General features: G+C 41.7%; 1 pseudogene; it reads left to right on the top strand.

The window, feature by feature from the left end:
- The first annotated feature begins 1570 nt into the window (after positions 1–1570).
- LOC113619247 (cytosolic beta-glucosidase-like) overlaps positions 1571–8773 on the top strand; it is a 71559-nt pseudogene continuing 64356 nt past the window's right edge.

Here is an 8773-nt window from a genome sequence, read left to right as displayed (position 1 = left end):
ATTTCAACCTAGTTATACCTCATTCCAATCTTGTGTTCCTGTCATTACACAGTGTAGGATGAATTACTGCTGTCTTAGGGGAACTGAATCAGTAACTCTCCTCACTTTGATTTTTCCTAACTCCTCTTTTCACAGGCATTAAAAAAACCCTTAATTTTGGATCAATTTTAGATGTACAGAAACGTTGCAAAGATAGTACAGAGTATTCCCGTGTATCCCTCTCCCAGCTTCCCCTATTGTCAACATCCTGCATGACTACAGTCCGCAGGCTGTGTGTCTGGCACAGTGGATGAGAAATTCCACATCAAGCATGTGACTGTGAAATTTCAGAAACAGAAGCTTGGGGAGCAGGGAGGGTGGGCTGGGGCACAAAACAGGTGACATATAAAAGAATAGGACTTGGATTGTCATCAGACTTCTCAGTTGCCACACTGGAAGCTAGAAAACCGTAAACCGATGCTTTCAAAATTCTGAATGAAAATTATTTCTACCATAAAATCCCATAGTAGCCAAACTACATATCAAGTGTGACATTAGAATAAAGTTAATTGTAGAACTACAGGTTTCAGAAAACGTGCCTCCCATGCCCATTTTATCAGAAAGTTATTCAAGGATTTGTTTCTCTAAAAAGGGAAAGGAAAAAAAGAGGGAGAAAGCCCAGGAGACTGGTGAGGGAAGTTAAATACTACATAGCTCTGTGGCTGCCTAAGAAACAAACAGTGCAGAGTGGAGCAAGCAAACAGAGGTGTTTAAACATAGATTCATAGTCCTGTCAGACTGTTTGGGGATAAATTAGTGATAAGAATAGAGGAATTTAAATATAAAATCCAGACAGTTGAACCCTGGAGAAAATGAAAAGTTGCCTGTAAGCATGGTATACTGCACAGCTCAGCTTTGAGCCATACGCAGTCAAATTCATGTAAATATCGAATATTTATTTAAACAGAAGAGGTAATCCAACCACATCAGGTCGATGGAGGAAGGGGAGAGAGAGAGAGCACACATGCTAGGATCTTCCACCCTTATATCCAGAAGTCAATAGTTATTATCTAAAATTGAAAAACAAATTAAGAGGCACCAATCTCAGCCTATTATTTGACAACAGGGGAATAAATATCAGAAGAAACACTTGAAAATGGTGGCCTCTAGGGAGTGGGGATAAGGAATTGGGAGGAATTGGCCAAGGGAAAGTTCTAGTAGGATTATGTGACTTTTAAAACAATGTCCATGTGTTTCATTAAAAGGGAAAAGATTAGATGAATGGGTACCCTGCCAAAGCAGGGACCTGGTCTGTCCCCAGGCTGGCCCAACTCTGTTAAAAATCGGGGAGTGTCTGGAGAAGAACAGTATAAATGGTCCCCCTGAACCAAGTGTCTTGGTTTCAAATCAAGGCTGTGGCCAGTCAAGTGGGATGCTTTAATCAGGTTCCCTTCTTGTTTGCATACTCGTTTGCATTCTGAGACTTCGGTCAGGGTGAGAGTTCACTTATGTTTGCACAGCTGCTGGGCTCCCCTGCCTGAAGGGTGCAGCTCTGTTGCCTGAATGTTCCGGTCGGCCGTCTTCTGAAAGCATGGATTTTCCTGCAGGATTTGGATGGGGGGCAGTCACCTCAGCTTATCAAGTGGAAGGTAGGAGAAGCTTCTTCCCCTTCTCCAGAGCTGGAATGGCTTACTTCTCATGGATTCTGTATGTCTGGGGAAGAAGGTTGGGTGAGGGGGCAAAAAGAAGAGAAGCAAAAGGACTGAAGAGCCCACAACTGCATAAATGAAACTATCCCTTTTCACATAGAAGACACTTGCTTCCCATGTCCCTTTCCTTAGGCACAAGGGTGGTGGTGACGAGGGGCTGAAGACCCCACTGCGGCTGTAATTTTGGTCCGTTCCAGCTCATCTGAGACATCTGTGTACACTGGACCAGCTGCTTTCATCACTGGTTTCTTGAACACATTTCCCATAACCTCCCTAAAAATGATAACAATTTCTCCTATTGGTTAGAAAAATATTGACTAAATACCTTCAAGGAGTCCAAGAGACATCACTGAAGGATGTTCTTCAGTTGGGAGAGGTTCCCTGTTCTATTTCAAGGCACCCCCATTTCCTGGGTGGCTGAGAATTAACTGTGAGATGGCAAAGTGCACCCAGAGTGGAGTTGGAGGTCTGAGTTCTGGTCTCCATCCTGCCAGGCATGAGCTTGTGAATCTGGTCTCCTCCTCTAGTCTCAGTTTCTTCCTATGAAAAATAGGAAGATTAGATTAGCTTTTTCCTATATATATTTTCCACCTAAGGAATTAGGGATTGTTAATAGCTATCATGGGAAAATATTTATTTGGTCAAATAAATGTGGAAACCCAGGGATAAATAAAGCTAAGAGAATTTCTGGCAGCATTTTCCTAGAACTGCTGTAGCAAATGACCATAAACTGGGAGGCTTAAACACAGAAATGTATTCTCTCGCACTTCGGGGGGCCAGAACTAGCCATCTGAAGATGTCATTAGCTAAGATAAGCTAAGCTCATACTGGAGTAGAGTGGGGCTTTAATCCAATATGACTGGTGTCCATATAAGAAGAGGGAAATTTGGACACAGCAACACATGTGGAGAATGTCATGTGACAATAGAGGCAGAGACTCAAGTGATGCAGCTGTAAACCAAAGAACACCAAGGGCCGATGGCCACTCCCGCAAGCTAGAAGAGGCAAGGAAGGGTTCTAGCAAGAGTCTCAGAGGGAATATGACCCCGCTGAAACCTTGATTTTGGACTTCTAGGCTCTAGAAATGAGAGAGAATAAGTTTCTGTTGTTTAGGCCACCTCTTTTGTGGTACTTTATTATGGCAGCCCTAGAAAACAAATACATCAACAAAAACAAGTAAATTAATAAAAGATATAATTACTGCTTATGGTGAGTGCTAGGGTGATACCAGGTTTTGATTTAGGAGGATCTCTGTGAATTACTGTCATTTAATCTGAAACTTTAAGGACGAGAAGGAGGGAGCCATTTGAAGATGGTGAAGGGTTTTCTAGACAGAGTGCAGGTTGATCCTGGCATAATCCATGCTGCTTATGATGCTTATGATTCCCAGCCTCAGTTGCCATAGCAGTTGAGGAATCCCTGCTATGATAATTGCAACAGCTGCCATGTGGAAGACATCTTCCACGGGGACTATGTATGTTATGACACATATGCTCTGTGATACAAAGCACTTTCAAAAGAATGTCTGGGGATGTACAGATTAATAGGGATTCCACGTCACTTTTTTTCTCTATGGTATCTTCTACATTTGTTCCCAGGTAATTTTCACTTGGTCAGGGTGGGTGACTTGATGAAGCTGGCCTTCTAGTAGTGAAAACAAGAAACAGGACGTTGGCTAGTTTCCTTCTCAGAAGAGAGGTCAGACAGAGCTGAGAGGGGGTTGCAGTGCACAGAATCAGGTTCTAGAAGGTGCACAGCATGGAGACTAGGAAGCTGAGTTCTGGAGCCAGACTCGCTAGACTGGGGGTCCATCTCTACCTTTTTCTAACTCTGTATGACTTTGAGCAATTTACTCAACTTCTCTGTGCCTCCTTGTTGGTAGGATGGGGGTGATTATGGTATCTATAGTGCTGCTGTGAGGTTTAAATAAGATGACGTGTGTTAAACGCTTGATGCTCAGTAAGTGCTGAATGCATCGTATTTATATTTAGGTGGGGGAGGGTCACAAATGGGCTACTGAGAATGAATCACTTTAGAACTCCACAGTGAACTTGGCTGAAGCACACAGTCAGTTATACAAGACAGCACAGTGGGTTTCAGTTCCCAGCTCCCAGATCCTGCTCACTCAGCCCTGGGGATAAGATTACTGGTCCTTTCTGAGCTCCTCTCATCACAGGGTCTCCGCATTGCTGTACCTCTTCTGTCTGCACTGGGCTTGCTGCTGCCTTATCGCAAGGTCTTTATTTGTTGTCCCGAACCTGCTATTGTGCTGCTAGCTCTCTAACAACAGCTTTCAGAAGGGAAATTGATCTTCCCTTCTCTTTTTGTCAATGCACAGATGCCTTTTATATGTTTCCTTGGTTTTCTTACCTATCCTTTTGTGCTGGGTTTGAATCCTAGCTCAAGCACTTACTAGCTGAGTGACTTTGGGCAAATAACTTATTTAAGTCTCAGGTTCCTTATTTGTAAAACTAGGAAAACGGTCATGCCCACTCTGTAGGTTTGTTCTGGGGATTAAAGAGGTCAGCATATATGACTCGAGCACAAGAGTGCCTGGGTCATAATATCCACGAAATAACAATAACAACAACACTCCCGCTACTACTACTAGTAATAATAATAAGGATGATGATGTTATTCTTTCTCCTGGCTGGATTCTCCCCCACTGTCTGTACTGATAGGAGAGCTACATCGTCTGCTCCATTTACTGGGAATGGTCCTTTCTTCTTTGCACCACAAGTAAGAATATACTCCCTTCTTGCTCATTCTTGTCCTGATCTTCCAGCAGCGCCTGGGAGAGTTACTGTTTAGCTACCCCTTCCACCACTGCGAGGATCACATATGCAGGACGTCAACATGTGGCTTTGTCAAATCAATGTGGCCCGGAATTTAAAAGCTGAAGTCACCTTGTCGCTTTTCGATTTTGAGAATCTTTGCACATTTGAGCTTCCCTGGCCTTTGACCGTCTACAGAGCCTTTGGAAGTCATGGACACTCAGCAGAACTGAGGATTGAGCGTGAATTGTATTTATACAGAAGAAATCTATCTCGGTGATTTGTTATAAAACATCACTATGTATCTTTCTCCAGAGATTTTCAAAACACATTGTCTGTGTAGGTATCTTTGTTTTCAGACATCCTCTCTGGAGCCCAGAGATATAGCTATAATACTCCACCCCCTCCCCACTCCCCTACAGACCCACGCCCACTCCCACACAGAAATAGAGATACTTGGGCTCTGTCACTTTTAATCAAAGGCACTCTCAGGGTCTTTTGCAGGTAGAGTGACCAGAAAATGCAGGACAGGCCTTCCGGTCACTGGGCCTCCTAATATACTGACTACTTGCTTGCATATTTCACCAGACCCATGGCTCTTCGTTCTTCCTGTGCATGTCTCTTGGGCCTTCATGCTGGCCACTTCCCTGACTGTGGTTTTTAAGAAGTTTAATGTAATGTTTATTACATCGGAGTTGGCTGTGTAGTGCCTTTTGGAGGAAAGCGCCGTATAAATCTAATAAATAAATAATAAACAAGTGATATAAACAGGAGGAAAATTATGTGTTTTACGTGAGCTGTAAAGAATATTGTAAAACCTGTAAAAATGTATTTGTTAGATGAAGAGGCAGGGAAGAAAATGCAGATGATCATTATTCGTACAGAAGTGAGTTTCATGCAATATTTTAAAGTGCAGAAAAATTCCCATGATTTTTAACCCTTTATGAAACTGACTCTGCCTATGCTTTTGGCTGCAGGGAATGTGAGGCCCAAAACAGCAGGTAGCTCAGTGGCATTTTGTTCACTTCCTCAGTAGGCCACGGAGGGGCCATGAAAATAACATTTAGGACCTGATTCTATAGCTCTTATGGGCTTGTACCTCCCAGTGATTTCACGGAGGATCTCTTAAGGGGTGAATGTGCTCTACAAAATCCCACGAACCATCAGCAAAGTCCAGACTACTCTGTTAAGGCCTCCTGGTGTGATCTGAGTTTGTGGGTTTCTTTGTTTTCTTTGTCTTTTACTTTTTAAATTAAATTAAATGAATTTATTTTTTATGCAGCAGGTTCTTATTAGTTATCTATTTTACACATATTAGTGTATATATGTCAATCTGAATGTCCCAATTCATTCCTCCCCGCCCTTGGTGTCCATACATTTGTTCTCTACATCTTGTCTCTATTCCTGCCTTGCAAACTGGTTCATCTGTACCATTTTTCTAGATTCCACATATATGCGATAATATACGTTATTTGTTTTTCTCTTTCTGACTTACTTCATTCTGTATGACAGTCTCTAGGTCCATCCACATCTCTACAAATTACCCAATTTCGTTCCTTTTTATGGTTGAGTAATACTCCATTGTATATATGTACCACTTCTTCTTTATCCATTCGTCTGTTGATGGACACTTAGATTGCTATGACCTGGCTATTGTAAATAGAGCTGCAATGAACATTGGGATGTATGTGCCTTTTTTTTTTTTTTTTGCGGTACGCAGGCCTCTCACTGTTGTGGCCTCTCCCGTTGCGGAGCACAGGCTCTGGACACGCAGGCTCAGTGGCCATGGCTCATGGGCCTAGCCGCTCCGCGGCATGTGGGATCTTCCTGGATCGGGGCACAAACCCGTGTCCCCTGCATTGGCAGGCAGACTCTCAACCACTGCGCCACCAGGGAAGCCCCGTATGTGCCTTTTTTAATTATGGTTTTCTCAGGGTATATGCCCAGTAGTGAGATTGCTGGGTCATATGGTAATTCTATTTTTAGTTTTTTAAGGAACCTTCAGACTGTTCTCTATAGTGGCTGTATCAATTTACATTCCCACCAACAGTGCAAGAGGGTTCTCTTTGCTCCACACCCTCTCAGCACTTATTGTTTGTAGATTTTCTGATGATGCCCATTCTAACCTGTGTGAGGTGATTCCTCATCGTAGTTTTGATTTGTGTTTCTCTAATAAGTAGTGATGTTGAGCAGTAGTGATGTTGGCCTCTTGGCCATCTGTATGTCTTCTTTGGAGAAATGTCTGTTTAGATCTTCTGCCCATTTTTTGATTGGGTTGTTTGTTCCTTTAATATTGAGCTGCATGAACTGTTTATATATTTTGGAGATTAATATTTTGTCCCTTGATTCGTTTGCAAATATTTTCTCCCATTCTGGGGGTTGTCTTTTCATCTCGGTTATAGTTTCCTTTGCTATGCAAAAGCTTTAAGTTTCATTAGGTCCCATCTGTTTATTTTTGTTGATATTTCCATTACTCTAGGAGGTGGGTCAAAAACGATCTTGCTGTGATTTATGTCAAAGAGTGTTCTTCCTATGTTTTCCTCTAAGAGTTTTATAGTGTCTGGCCTTACATTTAGGTCTTTAATCCATTTTGAGTTTATTTTTGTGTATGGTGTTAGGGAGTGTTCTAATTTCACTCTTTTACATGTAACTGTCCAGTTTTCCCAGCACCACTTATTGAAGAAACTGTCTTTTCTCCATTGTATATCCTTGCCTCCTTTGTCATAGATTAGTTGACCATAGGTGTGTGAGTTTATCTCTGGGCTTTCTAACCCATTCCATTGATCAGTATGTTTGTTTTTGTGCCGGTACCATATTGTCTTAATTACTGTACCTTTGTAGTATATTCTGAAGTCAGGGAGTCTGATTCCTCCACCTCGATTTCTTTCCATCAAGGTTGCTTTGGCTATTTGGGGTCTTTTGAGTCTCCATACATATTTTAAGATATTTTGTTCTAGTTCTATAAAAAATGCCATTAGTAATTTGATAGGACTTGCATTGAATCTGTAGATTGCTTTGGGTATAGTCATTTTCAGAATGTTGATTCTTCCAATCCTAGAACATGGTATATCTCTGCATCTGTTTGTGTTGTCTTTGATTTCTTTCATCAGTGTCTTATAATTTTCTGAGTATAGGTCTTTTACCTCCTTAGGTAGGTTTATTCCTAGGTATTTTATTCTTTTTGTTGCAGTGGTGAATGGGATTGTTTCCTTAATTTCTCTTTCTGATCTGTCATTGTTAGTGTATAGGAATACAAGAGATTTGGGGGCATTAATTTGGTATCCTGTAACTTTACCAACTTCATTGATTAGGTCTAGTAGTTTTCTGGTGGCATCTTTAGGATTCTCTATTTATAGTATCATGTCATCTGCAAACAGTGACAATTTTACTTCTTCTTTTCCAATTTGGCTTCCTTTTATTTCTTTTTCTTCTCTGATCGCCATGGCTAGGACTTCCAAAACTAGTTTGAATAATAGTGGTGAGAGTGGACACCCTTGTCTTGTTCCTGATCTTAGAGGAAATGATTTCAGTTTTTCACCATTGAGAATGATGTTTGCTATGGGTTTGTCATATATGGCCTTTATTATGTTGAGGTAGGTTCCCTCTATGCCCACTTTCTGCAGAGTTTTTATCATAAATGGGTGTTGAATTTTGTCAAAAGTTTTTTCTGCATCTATTGAGATGATCATGTGGTGGTTTTTTTTTTTTTTTTTGCGGTACGCGGGCCTCTCACTGTTGTGGCCACTCCCTTTGCGGAGCACAGGCTCCAGACGCGCAGGCTCATTGGCCATGGCTCACGGGCCTAGCCGCTCCACAGCATGTGGGATCTTCTCAGACCGGGGCATGAACCCGTGTCCCCTGCATCGGCAGGCGGACTCTCAACCACTGTGCCACCAGGGAAGCCCCGATCATATGGTTTTTATTCTTCAATTTGTTAATATGGTGTATCACATTGATTGATTGGCAGATATTGAAAAATCCTTGCATCCCTGGGATAAATTCAACTTGATCATGGTTTATGATCCTTTTAATGTGTTGTTGGATTCTGTTTGCTAGTATTCTATTGAGAATTTTTGCATCTGTATTCAGCAATGACATTCGTTGGTAATTTTCTTTATTTGTAGTATCTCTGTCTGATTTTGGTGTCAGGGTGATGGTGGTTTCATAGAATGAGTTTGGGAATGTTCCTCCCTCTGCAATTTTTTGGAGGAGTTTGAGAAGGATGAGTGTTAGCTCTTCTCTAAATGTTTGGTAGAATTCGCCTGTGAAGCCATCTGGTCCTGGACTTCTGTTTGTTGGAAGATTTTTAAT

The sequence above is a fragment of the Aethalodelphis obliquidens genome, unplaced genomic scaffold (genome assembly GCF_003676395.1).
Source record: "Aethalodelphis obliquidens isolate GAN/ISIS:26980383/991018 unplaced genomic scaffold, ASM367639v1 scaffold6, whole genome shotgun sequence".
NCBI lineage: Eukaryota > Metazoa > Chordata > Mammalia > Artiodactyla > Delphinidae > Aethalodelphis > Aethalodelphis obliquidens.
This window is presented reverse-complemented; position numbering and strand designations above follow the sequence as displayed.